The sequence below is a fragment of the Phyllobates terribilis genome, unplaced genomic scaffold (assembly GCF_046119375.1).
Source record: "Phyllobates terribilis strain yellow unplaced genomic scaffold, ASM4611937v1 Scaffold_1__5_contigs__length_1240528914, whole genome shotgun sequence".
In the NCBI taxonomy this organism is placed as follows: domain Eukaryota; kingdom Metazoa; phylum Chordata; class Amphibia; order Anura; family Dendrobatidae; genus Phyllobates; species Phyllobates terribilis.
The window spans coordinates 788,653,889-788,668,945 of NW_027362761.1; positions in this window are offsets into that span (position 1 = coordinate 788,653,889).

Below are 15,057 nucleotides of genomic sequence, written 5' to 3' on the forward strand. Positions count from 1 at the left end.
TCACCCAAAATGTGGACAACGCGAGTCATGGGAAAGGCAGCGTAACATAAACTCAGCCATGTGTGCCAGACTGCAAAGAGACCAGACCTCTATGTCCTCAACAAGATAACTTAATAAGGTAAATGGCTAGCACTCAACAATATCTATTCCGGTGCTCGTGAACGGATCAAATGAGCCACTTATATGTCGAGGTTGTAATCATTGCACACGGTACTGAGAATTCATTTGTTATTTACAAATAAGCACATATTTTGTGAACTTATGTCAAATGATCATTCCGGTAGAGAGATCTAAAATTATATATTTTCATCAGGTCAACTAACCCTCAGTGATCTAGCAGAGAACAGTTCAAAGGTAGAAGGAAACCACATATGGGTTGTTATGAGGAAGATTTTATTTGGAGTAGGTGTTTATACCTGTTAGGTCTTGCATCCCGGTGGTCATAAGAATCTCCCTATAGTTGCAAGATGATATTGGGAACTCAAAGAGGAAAGATCAGGTCCCAGGTGTAAATTATGGTTCCTTCTGGCAGAGTGGGTTCCTGTTCAATTGTGACAATATAAATACAGAGATCCACTTGACCTAATCTAATATTGTATAAGAAAGTTGAACCATACCCCTGTGCCAAGTGAGTTCTGTATATACTGGCCTGTTCCTCATCCCAGGTATGCAATATGTGGTACATTTAAAACAATATGTCTTATTTCATATATATGTACCATCACCAGCAATATCTGCATATAGAGAAAATCCCATTTTACCTTAGGATAGTCCTAAATCCTACCTTAGGATAGTCTTAATGAAAAGAAAAAAATGATTTCCAGGTACTGGTCCCTATTGTGCTATAAAGAATATTGTTAAAGTTCTAATCAGAGCATGGATCTGTTGGTAAAGTAGAAGAAATCCAATTTAGAAGTACATGAGAATGGTGATAAAATTAACTTATCTTAGATCTCCCCAGTGTGTCTTGCAACTATAGAGAGATTCTTATGACCACCGGGATGCAAGACATAACAGTTACAAACACCTACTCCAAATAAAATCTTCCACATAACAACCCACATGTAGTTTCCTTCTACCTTTGAACTGTTCTCTGCTAGATCACTGAGGGGTAGTTGACCAGATGAACATATATAATCTTAGATCTGTCTACCGGAATGATCATTTGACATAAGTTCACAAAATATGTGCCTATTTGTAAATAACAAATTAATTCTTTGTATTTATTTTGATTGTTTTCATTTATTTCTAGAGACACTGTGATCAAGGCCACAGAGTGGCCGAAACGTCAGCTTTTACTTTGTCATTGATTTCACGCTATTACATTGGAATAAATTTCACTTGAAGCAAAATTATTCAGCAACGTGTGCAGTGATTACAACCTCGACTCACCAAGAGAACGACTGGCCATGCTCGCCTCCTCCTCTTCCTCCTCCTCCCTATCCTCAGGCCATCCATGCTGAATAGATGGTATGACAGTTGTGCAGGTAGTACCATCTATAGCGCAGGAAACTAGCTCCTGCTCTTCCTACTTCTCCTCATTGTCACCCAATCCACATTGGGGTGAGATTAGGATGGGCTGTGTGGAATCACCCTGTATGGGTCCTTGCTTCATCTCATCGTGCTCCGCCTGCTCCTCTTTAATTTTGAGCAGAGAGCGTTTCAGAAGACAGAGAAGCAGGATGGTGACACTAATGATGGTATGCTGACAGAGAGATACTGGCAAGCACGGCTGGAGTGCAGACAGGGAGGTACTTGCAGGTTTGAGCGCAGGCTGGATAGGGTCCAGTACAGACTGGGAGACAGGTACAGAGCCGCAGATGAGGTAGACAAGCAGAGTAAAGCGAAACTGCCGGAGCGGAGGACAAGGCAGAGCAGAGAGGAACTGCTGGTGCGGTGAGCAAGCGGAGCGGAGCGAAAACCGCAGGTGTGGTGAGCAAGGCAGAGCAGAGCCGAACTGCCGGAGCGGTGGACAAGGCAGAGCAGAGAGAAACCGCAGGTGCGGTGGACAAGGCAAAGCAGAGCGGAACCGCCGGAGCGGTGGGCAAGGTAGAGCAGAGAGAAGCCGTCAGAGCAGTGGGCAAGGCAGAGCAGAGAGAAGCCGCCGGAGCGGTGGGCAAGTCAGAGCAGAGAGAAGCCGCTGGAGCGGTGGGCAAGTCAGAGCAGAGAGAAACCGCCGAAGCGGTGGGCAAGACAGAGCAGAGTGAAACTGCAGGTGCGGTGGACAGGGCAGAGAGGACAGGGCTCTGTTCACATGGAACAGACTGGAAAATACAGGAAGATGGCTAGAACACAGGAGGAAGATACGGAGGAAGGGAAAAGGGACAAGCAGAACCAGATACACACAAGGTACTTCCTATGAAGTAGTGAGTGGACACAAAACTCACAAACAAATACCGAGACAACGAGATGGAGTTAGGTGCAGGTTCAGATACTGCAGGAAAAGGGAAGGTACGGACATAGAGACAAACAGGTGACAGGCTAGGATACAGTTCAGACAGGAACTGCTACTGCAATGAGATACAAGAGCGAGCCTGGGTATACAGCCCCCAGAGTGGCGGAAACAGACTAGAAGTCAGAGATAACAGGTCTGGGTATGCAGCCCCCAGAGTGGCGGAAGCAGACTAGAAACAGGACAGGACCTGGCAATTCAGTAGCAAAGACTAACTGAGTGAAGGTGTTGCTCAGGCACCTCCTTCTGGGTGGAGGGGGTTTAAATATCCAGTGACTCACAGCAATAGGCTGGAGACGCATTAGGGGTGCGCCCACAGCAGCTATAAGAATCAGGAAGTAACCGGGCTGCCGCCCTAAGCAGTCAGTCAAGAGACATGCACACAGCATGAACTGGAGCAAGGTTTGTAGGCTGGACTGACAGGTAAGATTGCGGTCTTGCATAGTGGGAGGTGGTGCACTATGCAAGCACGCCGCCAGGGATGTTACAGTACCCCCCCCTTTACGCCCCCTCTTCTTCAAGCCTGCAAGGGTCTTGTGCAGAGAATTTGGAGGCCAATCCTTCTCTTCAAGAGGATTACCTCTTATGTCCATTAGAGGAAACTAAACTGATCTCATCATCTTGGTGACTAGGATGCTTTCTCCTATCAAGCCATCCTCAGCAACAGATGAAGTGGGTGAAGTACCAGGAACAGCACACAGGAAAGTCTCTCTGCATTTGTTATCAGGTAGCACCCTGGTGGATTCAGGAGACAACTGGAGGTCCTCCACCTGGTTGGAGGGGTGCAGAGACTCGCGGGTATCCACCGCCTTGACGTACACTTTGCCAAGCTTACTGGATGAAGTGAGCGGCGTACCAGGTACCGGGTGTGGGAAAGTCTCTCTCCGTTTATCAGGTAGCACCCCGGGGAATTCAGGAGACAACTGGAGGTCCTCCGCCTGGTTGGAAGGGTGCAGAGACTCGGGGGTAATCACTGCTTCGATGTACACTTTGCCAAGCTTACTGGATGAAGGGGACGAAGTACCAGGTACAGGGTGTAGGAAAGTCTGTCTCCCTTTGTTATCAGGTAGCACCCCGGAGGATTCAGGAGACAACTGGAGGTCCTCTGCCTGGTTGGAGGGGTGCAGAGACACAGGGGTAAACACCGCCTTGATGGATGTAGGACCAGATTTATTAGAGATGGAGGGTCCTTGCTTTAGAACAATCTTCAGACTGGTTTCAGAGATGACATGTCTGTAAGGCGGGATGGTACCTGAAGCCAGATCATTGGTACAATCGTCGAGACTGTGTGGGGACATCGCCTCCGCTTCTCTTCCTTCGGAGACTTCAGCGCACAGCGAGTTAGCGACTAGCAGATCTGGTGAAGAAGAAGAAACTGCTGACTGTCCTGAAGATGTGGGGACTGGACACTCCTTGTACCTTAGCAGTCCCCCAGGATACACCATGCAGGATCTCCAGACCCGAGCGGGCACTAGGTCTCTCGGCTCTGGACGACCTGTGGGTAAGCCAGTCAGCACCTGGAATGTGAACTTCTTCATGTGTAATGCTCCAATCTGGAGCTTAATTTGTACAGACATATTTTGACTGTTTCTGAGTAGGACTTGTCCTTCTGCTGACAATGCCCAAACCGGCTTCTGGAGTTGTCGGACGGGAATCAGACACCGACTCTTCAAGGCTTTAAGCCCGAAACTTCCGGTTAATCGGAGGCCTTCACTTGCCACGGAGACAGTCATGGTCATCTGTGGAGAGGAAACACTAACGCCAAGGGCAGTCTCTCCTACAGGCCTAATGTCTTGGGATTCTCCAACCTTCGCTGGACAAAGACCGTCAGGGGGTCCCAAACCACCGCAGCGGGACCGCAATCCGATTTTGTGACTGAGTTCTGGCTTCTGCTTTGCCTGACGAACATAGTCATCCTTCAAGGATTCTGTGCGGAAAGCTGCCTCTACAGGCTGGGGAACAGAAGGTCTTTGGGAGGACAAAACCTGGCGTGACGGTTTACCTCTACGCCTTGCACGTCTGGACTGCCTCTTGAGGTTGGGAAGAGAAGTATTCTGTGGAGCATAGTCATCCTGTGTGGATTCTGGGTGGGCAGCAGTCTCTTCGGGCTGGAGAACTGGTAGGCTACCTACACACATTACCCATCGGGGCTGCCCCGGGATATTGGGAAGGGAAGCTTCAGCGGAGGCTTCAGGATTAGGGTCATCGAAGACCAATAGAAAAGCCACCAGGAAGGCCTGCAGGTCAAAGACGATAGGATCCCATGCTTCCCATAGGGGGTGATCCACTTCAAGGCATCACCCGCTAGGTAGGACATCATGAATGCTACCTTAACCCGATCAGTAGGAAAATAGTGAGCATAGAAATTGAAATGCAGCATGCATTGCTCCACAAATGCACGGCTTCGTTTAGGATCCCCATAGTACCGTGGTGGATCCGCCGGAACGAGTGCTGATAGATCCATTTGGGCTGTTGCGTAAATCGCCTGAGCCATAGCTTGACAGTTGTGCAGGTAGTACCATCTATAGCGCAGGAAACTAGCTCCTGTTCTTCCTCCTCCTCCTCATTGTCACCCAATCCACATTGGGGTGAGATGAGGCTGGGCTGTGTGGAATCACCCTGTATAGGTCCTTGATCCATCTCATCGTGCTCCGCCTGCAATGCATCCTCTTTAATTTTGAGCAGAGAGCGTTTCAGAAGACAGAGAAGCAGGATGGTGACGCTAAAGATGGCATCATCGCCACTCATCATCTTGGTGGATGTTAGGCTCGCGCCGGGACTGACTGGCGTGAGCGTGATTAGTGATCCCACTGTACCATGAACCGAGGAGTGCCTGGAGGGGCATAACTAAGTATCAACCCAATCTGACCAAGGTCGCACGGCGGCTTAGTCGACTCCGTGGACCAAGGAGGAACCGAGCAGAGGGACCAGGTGCAACTCCAGGTCAGACCCCGGTCACAGTTATTGACCCACACCGGGGAATGCAGGAACAGGCAGGTTAGACTGGCATACAGACATGTGGGTACTGGCAAGTACGGCTGGTATGCAGACATGTGGGTACTGGCAAGTACGGCTGGTATGCAGACAGGTGGGCATTGGCAAGCACGGCTGGTATGCAGACAGGTGGGCACTGGCAAGCACGGCTGGTATGCTGACAGGGAGATACTGGCAAGCATGGCTGGAGTGCAGACAGGATGGTGCTAGCAGGTTGGAGCGCAGGCTGGATAGGGTCCAGTACAGACTGGGAGACAGGTACAGAGCCGCAGATGCGGTAGACAAGCAGAGTAAAGTGAAACCGCCGGAGCGGAGGACAAGGCAGAGCAGAGAGGAACTGCTGGTGCGGTGAGCAAGCGGAGCGGAGCGAAAACCGCAGGTGTGGTGGGCAAGGCAGAGCAGAGCCGAACTGCCGGAGCGGTGGACAAGGCAGAGCAGAGAGAAACCGCAGGTGCGGTGGACAAGGCAAAGCAGAGCGGAACCGCCGGAGCGGTGGGCAAGGTAGAGCAGAGAGAAGCCGTCGGAGCAGTGGGCAAGGCAGAGCAGAGAGAAGCCGCCGGAGCGGTGGACAAGACAGAGCAGAGAGAAACTGCAGGTGCGGTGGACAAGGCAGAGCAGAGCAGAACCGCCGGAGCGGTGGGCAAGGCAGAGCAGAGAGAAGCCGCCGGAGCCGTGGGCAAGGCAGAGCAGAGAGAAGCCGCCGGAGCCGTGGGCAAGGCAGAGCAGAGAGAAGCCGCCGGAGCGGTGGGCAAGTCAGAGCAGAGAGAAACCACCGAAGTGGTGGGCAAGACAGAGCGGAGCGAAACCGCAAGTGCGGTGGACAAGGCAGAGAGGACAGGGCTCTGTTCACATGGAACAGACTGGAAAATACAGGAAGATGGCTAGAACACAGGAGGAAGATACGGAGGAAGGGAAAAGGGACAAGTAGAACCAGATACACACAAGGTACTTCCTATGAAGTAGCGAGTGGACACAAAACTCACAAACAGAAATACAGAGACAACGAGTTGGAGTTAGGTGCAGGTTCAGATACTGCAGGAAAAGGGAAGGTACGGACATAGAGACAAACAGGTAACAGGCTAGGATACAGTTCAGACAGGAACTGCTACTGCAATGAGATACAAGAACGAGCCTGGGTATACAGCCCACAGAGTGGCGGTAACAGACTAGAAGTCAGAGATAGCAGGTCTGGGTATGTAGCCCCCAGAGTGGCAGAAACAGACTAGAAACAGGACAGGACCTGGCAATTCAGTAGCAAAGACTAACTGAGTGAAGGTGTTGCTCAGACACCTCCTTCTGGGTGGAGGGGGTTTAAATATCCAGTGACTCACAGCAATAGGCTGGAGATGCATTAGGGGTGCGCCCACAGCAGCTATAAGAATCAGGAAGTAACCGGGCCGCCGCCCTAAGCAGTCAGTCAAGAGACATGCACACAGCATGAACTGGAGCATGGTTTGTAGGCTGGACTGACAGGTAAGATTGCGGTCTTGCATAGTGGGAGGTGGTGCACTATGCAAGCACGCCGCCAGGGATGTTACAGTGGACTCCTCAAAGTGGAATATGGTACAGATATCTGACATCCATGTCCATTCCTGAGGCCTTATGTGTGGAGTCTGACCTGAATACCGATGACTGTATTGATGCTGGTAGTCAACAACTGCCCTCTTCTGCTCATAAATCCTTCCCAACATCTGCAATGTAGAGTTCCAACACGTGGGGACATCACTCACCAGTCGGTGAGCTGGAAGCTGCAGACGCTGCTGAAACACGGCAAGGGCGGTGGAAGCTGACTTTCTAAAATGGGCACACAAGCGGTGTACTTTGACAAGCAGATGCAACAGATCTGGGTAGGTTTTGGGAAAGCGCTAAACCACAAGGTTAAGCACATGGGCCAGACATGGTACGTGTGTGAGCTCACCTTGCTTCAAAGCTGCCACCAGGTTCCAGCCATTGTCACACACGACCATGCCTGGCTGTAGGCTCAGCGGGCTCAGCCACAGATCTGCCTGCTCTTTCAAAGCTGTCCACAACTCTTCAGCGTTGTGCGGTTTGTCGCCTAAGCATATTAGCTTCAGCACAGCCAGTTGCTGCTTGGCAGAGGCAGTGCTGCAGTGCTTCCAGCTTGTAACTGATGTGGTGATATCTGAGATGGAGGCTGAACATGAGGAGGAGGATGATGCACAGAAGATGTACACTGTGGGGGCAACTCTGACTGACATAGGGCCCGCAATCCTCGGTGTAGGGAGGATGTGTTCCGTCCCAATGTCCGACTGTGTCCCGGCTTCCACTATGTTTACCCAGTGTGCCGTCAGGGGAATGTACTGTCCCTAGCCACAAGCACTTGTCCACGTGTCCATTGTCAGGTGGACTCTCCCAGTAACTGCATTGTTGAGGGCACGGCAGATGTTTTGGGACACGTGCTTGTGTAGTGCGGGGATGGCACACCGGGCAAAATAGTGTCGGCTGGGGACCGAGTAGAGTCGAGAAGAAGAGGAGGAGATTCAGGAGCTGTAAAATGTGGGGACAACCCTGATTGACCCAGGGCCCGCAATCCTTGGCTTCGGGAGGATGTGTTTCGTCCCAAGGTCCGACTGGGTCCCGGCTTCCACTATATTAACCCAGTGTGCTGTCAGCAAGATGTACCTTCCCTCCCCACAAGCACTTGTCCACGTGTCCGTGGTTAGGTGGACTTTCCCATTAACTGCATTGTTGAGGGTACGGCTAATGTTGTGGGGCACGTGCTTGTGTAATGCGGGGACTGCACACTTGGAGAAATAGTGGCGGCTGGGGACCAAGTACCAAGGGATGGTCGCCGCCATCAGGTTTCAGAAAGCTTCCATCTACACGAGCCTAAAAGGCAACATTTTGAGCGCAAGCAGTCATGAAATGTGTGAATTTAGTTGTGTGGCCGGTGGAGCGTTGGCTGCGTATTTGCGCATGCGTTCCAAGGACTGGGGTAGGGACAACTGAATACTGCGCTGGGACAAAGAAGTAGATGTGCTTGCTGATGGTGCTAGTTGAGAGTGTGCACCAACATGTGCAGGGTGGGAGGCATCTTCGCATGCGCCATGGACAGGGGATTGGCATGCTCACACAACAGCGAAAGAAGCAGTGGTGTCACCCCCAGACACTGTTTCTGGACCCTGGGGTTTGGCCCATTTAGTAGGGTGCTCTGCTGCCATGTGCCTGATCATGCTGGTGGTGGTCAGGCTGCTAGTTTTGCTACACCTGCTGATGCTGGCCTGGCAGGTGGTGCAAATGGCCTTTTTGGGGTAATTTGCAGAGTTTTTAAAAAACAACCAGACTCGGGAAGATCTAACAGTTGTACTGGCAACTTCTGTCATGTTGGTGTTACGGGGAACGCTTTTCCGCCTTGTGTCTGCGGCCACCACACTGCTTCTTCCTGCCTGTTGTGGTGCTACTCCTCCCTCCCCCTGTGTGCTGCTGTCCTCGCTCTGCATGTCCCCTTGCCAGGTTGGGTCAGTTATTATATCAATCACCACCTCATCTTCCACTTCCGCTCCCTGGTCCTCCTCCTGACTTTCTGGCAATTATGTGTCATCATCATCCTCATCCACCTCTTGCTACAGTAATTGCACTTTCCCACCGTTACCTTTGTGTGACCATGGCTGTTCAAATATTTGGGCATCGCTATACGCGTTCTCCTCTTTACTCGCTTGCAGCTGGACGGGCAAGAGGCTCAAATCTACAAATGGAAAAGTGAACAGCTCTTCTGAGTGTCCAAGTGTGGGATCAGTTGTCTCCGGGCACTCGACATGATGGGAGGAAGGAGGGTCAGGGTCAGGAATATGCGGTCCAGACTCACGGCTACTGAGACTTGACCGTGTGGAAGACAGGGTGTTGGTGGTGGCAAAATGACTGGAAGCATTATCTGCTATCTAACCAACAACCTTCTGACATTGCTCTGGGTTCAAAAGTGGTGTGCTGCAGTCCCCTAGCAATTAGGACAGGAAGATCGAGTGACAAGATGTGGGTGTCTGTTGTGGCACAATTTTAGTTTGCCCATGGCCTCGGCCTCAGCATGCAGCATCACCATCACGTCCAGTTCCCCGTCCCTTGCCACGCACCTTGCCCATTTTAAATGGAGGACAATATTTTCCACATTTACTAAAAATGGCTGATTTTCGAATGCAGTTATACGTGATACGTCTGACAGAGAACCAAGGTTTTAAATAGCAGGCCTGTAATTTACTAATATTATTTTTCACAGAGACCTAGTGTGAATAGCTTGACCGACACACTGCAACGAAATGGAAGGCAGAAATGGCTGATTTTGGAACACTGTTATATGTGATATATCTGACAGAGAACCATGGTTTTAAATAGTAGGACTGTAATTTACTAATATTATTCTTCACAGAGACCTAGTGTGAATAGCTAGACCGACACACTGCAACGAAATGGAAGGCAGAAATGGCTGATTTTGGAACAGTCTTATAGGTGATATGTCTGATAGAGAACCACGGTTTTAAATAGCAGGCCTGTAATTTACTAATTTTATTCTATACAGAGACCTAGTGTGAATAACTTGACGAAGAGACTGCAACAGAATGGAAAAGGAGGCCAATATTTTCCAGCTTCAGTTCAAATTTCTGGATTTTTATTGCTGAAATATGGAACAGATCTGGCGGTATTCTGCTGTACTAATGACTCGCCCAGGGGGATATGGGGGACTCAGTACCCGGGCCTTTACCTTCTTGGTTGGAATGTCACGGCGGTCGGCTCCCGGGCCTGTACCCTGGGGTCACTCTTAAAAAGGGGTTGTTGCTTGAAGGGATGATAAACGGTTTTGTCTCGTGACTAGTGTTGAGCATTCCGATACTGAAATATCGGGTATCGACCAATATTCGCGGTATCGGAGTTCCGATACTGAGTTCCGATACTTTTAGAATATCGAATACCGGAATCGGAAGTTCCCATAATGCCTGCGCTCTGCAGTGTCTCTGAAGGATGACAAGCTGGATGGCAGCGCTCAGCTTACTGTACTTGTCATTTAGTGTTAAAGGATTTATTAAAAAAAAATAATAGTGTTTTCATGCACCGTCTCTTTAAAAAAGCCGGCCGGCAATTCAGCATTGGTACCCGACAATTTAGAATAGAAAGAATAGAGCATCACACACAGATTAGATACATAGAAACATGTCAGTCACATATATAAGAAGTACAGTGATAGTGTTGATTACTGTACTTGTCATTTAGTGTTAAAATAAGGGATTTATTTAAAAAAAAATTGGCTTGGGGTTCCCCGTAATTTTAGTCTCTAGCGGAGGTTAAGCAGACAGCTGGGGCAGATGTTTGAAGCCTGGGAAGGGGGTAATACCCACGGAGCTTCCCAGGCTACTAATATCAGCCCCCAGCTGAATACCTAGCCTTTAATAGCTATTAAAATGGGGGACCCCCAAAAAAACGATGTGGGGTCCCCCCTATTTTAATAGCTAGCAAAGGCTAGGCAGACAGCTGGGGGCTGATATTAATAGCCCAGGAAGGGTGCCATAAATATTGGCCCCCTCCCAGGCTAGAAACACCAGACGTCAGCCGCCCCAGAATTGGCGCATCCATAGGATGCGCCAATTCTGGCACTTAGCCTCGCTCTTCCCACTGCCCTGTATTGGTGGCAGTGGGGTATTAGGGCTGGGGTTGATGTCAGCTTATAATGCCAGCTGACATCAAGCCCAGGTTAGTAATGGAGAGGCGTCTATAAGACACCCCCATTACTAACCCCATAGTCAAAGTTAAAAAAAAACCACAAACACCCAGAATAAAGTCCTTTAATTGAAATAAACACACAATTCTTTATTGTTCTCAATTAAACCATACTTACCATCACGCACATTCCAGCTGAAGCCAATGTCTTCTGCAATAAAAGTAAAATAATAAAGCAACCTCATCCTTACCTTTCCATGGTTCCCACGACGGCTCCAGCTCTGCTACATTCACATGACAGGCTGGATCGCAGCCGAAAGCTGCCATCCAGCTTGCCATGCCGCAGACACTGAGAAGCGCAGACATGCTTGCGCTCTGCAGTGTCTGGCTGTGACGGCATCCAGATGAGCCTAGGTCATGTCCAATGAACTCAGCTCACCTCATGCACGTCACTGACAGCGTGGGAAAATTCTCCTGCGCTCAGCGCTTGAGCAGGAGAATTCTCCCACGCTGGGATGGCATTGAGTTGACAGGCTGGATCACAGCTGAACGCTGCCATCCAGCTTGTCATCCTTCAGAGACACTGAAGAGCGCAAGCATGCCTGCGCTTCTCAGTGTCTGCGGCATGGCAAGCTGGATGGCAGCTTTCGGCTGTGATCCAGCCTGTCATGTGAATGTAGCAGAGCTGGAGCCATTGTGGGAACCATGGAAAGGTAAGGATGAGGTTGCTTTATTATTTTACTTTTATTGCAGAAGACATTGGCTTCAGCTGGAATGGGCATGATGGTTAGTATGGTTTAATTTAGAACATTAAAATATTGTGTGTTTATTTCAATTAAAGGACTTTATTCTGGGTGTTGTGTTTTTTTAAATACTTTACTAGAAATTCATGGCGGTCATGTCTAATATTGGCGTGACCCCATGAATTTCGGGCTTAGGGCCAGCTGATAATGTCAAGCTGGCCCTAACCCCTTTATTACCCAGTGAGCCACCGCACCAGGGCCCTGGATGAGTTGGGTACAGCGCCAGAAGATGGTGCTTCTATAAACGCGCCATTTTCTGGGTTGGCTGCGGACTGCAATTTGCAGCGGGGGGGGGGGGGGCAGAAAGCTTGGGCCTCCCTGCGCTGCGGATTCCTGCCCCCAACTGCCTAGGTGTACCTGGCTGGACACAAAAATAGGGTGAAGCCCCACGTATTTTTTTTAAAAATTATTTCATGAAATTCATGAAATAATTTAATAAAAAGGGCTTCCCTATATTGTTGTGTCCGGCCAGGTACAAATAGGCAGCTGGTGGTTGGGGGCAGCCCGTTCCTGCCTACTGTACCTGGCTGGACACAAAAATATGGCGAAGGCCATGTCAAATTTTTGGTGAAAAATTCAATAATTAAAAAAAAAAAAAATTACATTTAGGGACTGCATCTTTAATAACCCCTCCACGTGAGGGGTTAATAAAGATGCAGTCCCTAAATTATTATTATTTTTTATTATTTTTTAATTAATTTTTCCCAAAAATGTTGACGTAGGCTTCGCCATATTTTTGTATGCCAGCCAGGTACAGCATCCAGGAATGGGCTGCCCCCAACCACCAGATGCCTATTTGTACCTGGCCAGACACAACAATATAGGTAACCCTTTTTTTTTTTTTTTTTTTTATTATTTCATGAATTTCATGAAATAATTAAAAAAAAAATATGTGGGGCTTCGCCCTATTTTTGTGTCCAGCCAGGTACAGCAGGCAGGAACGGGCTGCCCCCAACCACCACCAGCCTATTTGTACCAGGCCGGACACAACAATATAGGGAAGCCCTTTTTTTAAAAATTATTTCATGAATTTCATGAAATAATTTAAAAAAAAAAAACGTGGGGCTTCACCCTACTTTTTTGGCCAGCTAGGTACAACTAGGCAGCTGGGGACTGGAATCTGCAGCGCAGGGAGGCCCAAGCTTTCTGGGCCCCCCCCGCTGCAAATTGCAGTCCACAGCCACCCCAGAAAATGGCGCGTTCATTGAAGCGCCATCTTCTGGCGCTGTACCCTACTCATCCAGGGCCCTGGTGCGGTGGCTCACTGGGTAATAAAGGGGTTAGGGCCAGCTTGGCATTATCAGCTGGCCCTAAGCCCGAAATTCATGGGGTCACGCCAATATTAGACATGACCGCCATGAATTTCTAGTAAAGTATTTAAAAAAACACAACACCCAGAATAAAGTCCTTTAATTGAAATAAACACACAATTTTTTAATGTTCTAAATTAAACCATACTTGCCATCACGCCCATTTCATTGGACATGAGCTCACCTCATGCACGTCACTCACAGCGTGGGAAAATTCTCCTGCGCTCAGCGCTTAAGCAGGAGAATTCTTTCACGCTCACCGCATGCGCAGGAGAATTCTCCCACGCTGTCAGTGACGTGCATGAGGTGAGCTGAGTTCATTGGACATGACCTCGGTTCATCTTTATGCAGTCACAGCGAGACACTGAGGAGCGCAAGCATGTCTGCGCTTCTCAGTGTCTGCAGCATGGCAAGCTGGATGGCAGCTTTCGGCTGCGATCCAGCCTGTCATGTGAATGTAGCAGAGCTGGAGCCGTCGTGGGAACCATGGAAAGGTAAGGATGAGGTTGCTTTATTATTTTACTTTTATTGCAGAAGACATTGGCTTCAGCTGGAATGGACGTGATGGTAAGTATGGTTTAATTGAGAACAATAAAGAATTGTGCGTTTATTTCAATTAAAGGACTTTATTCTGGGTGTTTGTGTTTTTTTTAACTTTGACTATAGGGTTAGTAATGGGGGTGTCTTATAGACGCCTCTCCATTTCTAACCTGGGCTTGATGTCAGCTAGCATTATAAGCTGACATCAACCCCAGCCCTATTACCCCACTGCCACCGCTACAGGGCAGTGGGAAGAGTGAGGCTAAGTGCCAGAATTGGCGCATCCTATGGATGCGCCATTTCTGGGGAGGCTGACGGCTGGCGTTTCTAGCCTGGGAGGGGGCCAATATTCATGGCACCCTTCCTGGGCTATTAGTATCAGACCCCAGCTGTCTGCCTAGCCTTTGCTAGCTATTAAAATAGGGGGGACCCCACATCATTTTTTTGGGGGGGTCCCCCATTTTAATAGCTAGTAAAGGCTAGGTATTCAGCTGGGGGCTGATATTAGTAGCCTGGGAAGCTCCGTGGGTATTACCCCCTTCCCAGGCTTCAAACATCTGCCCTAGCCATCTGCTTAACCTCCGCTAGAGATTAAAATTACGGGCAATCCCACGCCAATTTTTTTTTAAATAAATCCTTTATTTTAACACTAAATGACAAGTACAGTAATCAACACTATCACTGTTCTTCTTATATATGTGACTGACATGTTTCTATGTATCTAATCTATGTGTGATGCTCTATTCTTTCTATTCTAAATTGTCGAGTACGATGCTGAATTGCCGGCCGGCTTTTTTAAAGAGACGGTGCATGAAAACACTATTATTTTTTTTAATAAATCCTTTAACACTAAATGACAAGTACAGTAAGCAACACTGTCACTGTACTTCTTATATATGTGACTGACATGTTTCTATCTTTCTAATCTATGTGTGATGCTCTATTCTTTCTGTTCTAAATTGTCGGGTACCGGTGTTTGCCGCTGCTGAATTGCCGGCTTTTCATGCTATACATTCTACATTATTCTTAGTTGTTTTCCTTCATGTAGAATTAACCTACAAGGAAAGAAAGGGTTTATTTTCATTCCGATATTTGTGTCCCATTGACTTGCATTGGTTTCCGGTGTCGAAATCGGTGATATCCGATATTTTTTGGGTATCGGTTCGATCCAATCCGATCCGATATTTCCCGATATCGGAAGGTATCGCTCAACACTACTTGTGACGCCACCTGTGGTTCCTGGTAATGGGTACCAGTGCTGCTGCAGACCTCTGGAGCAGATGTTATGGCAGTT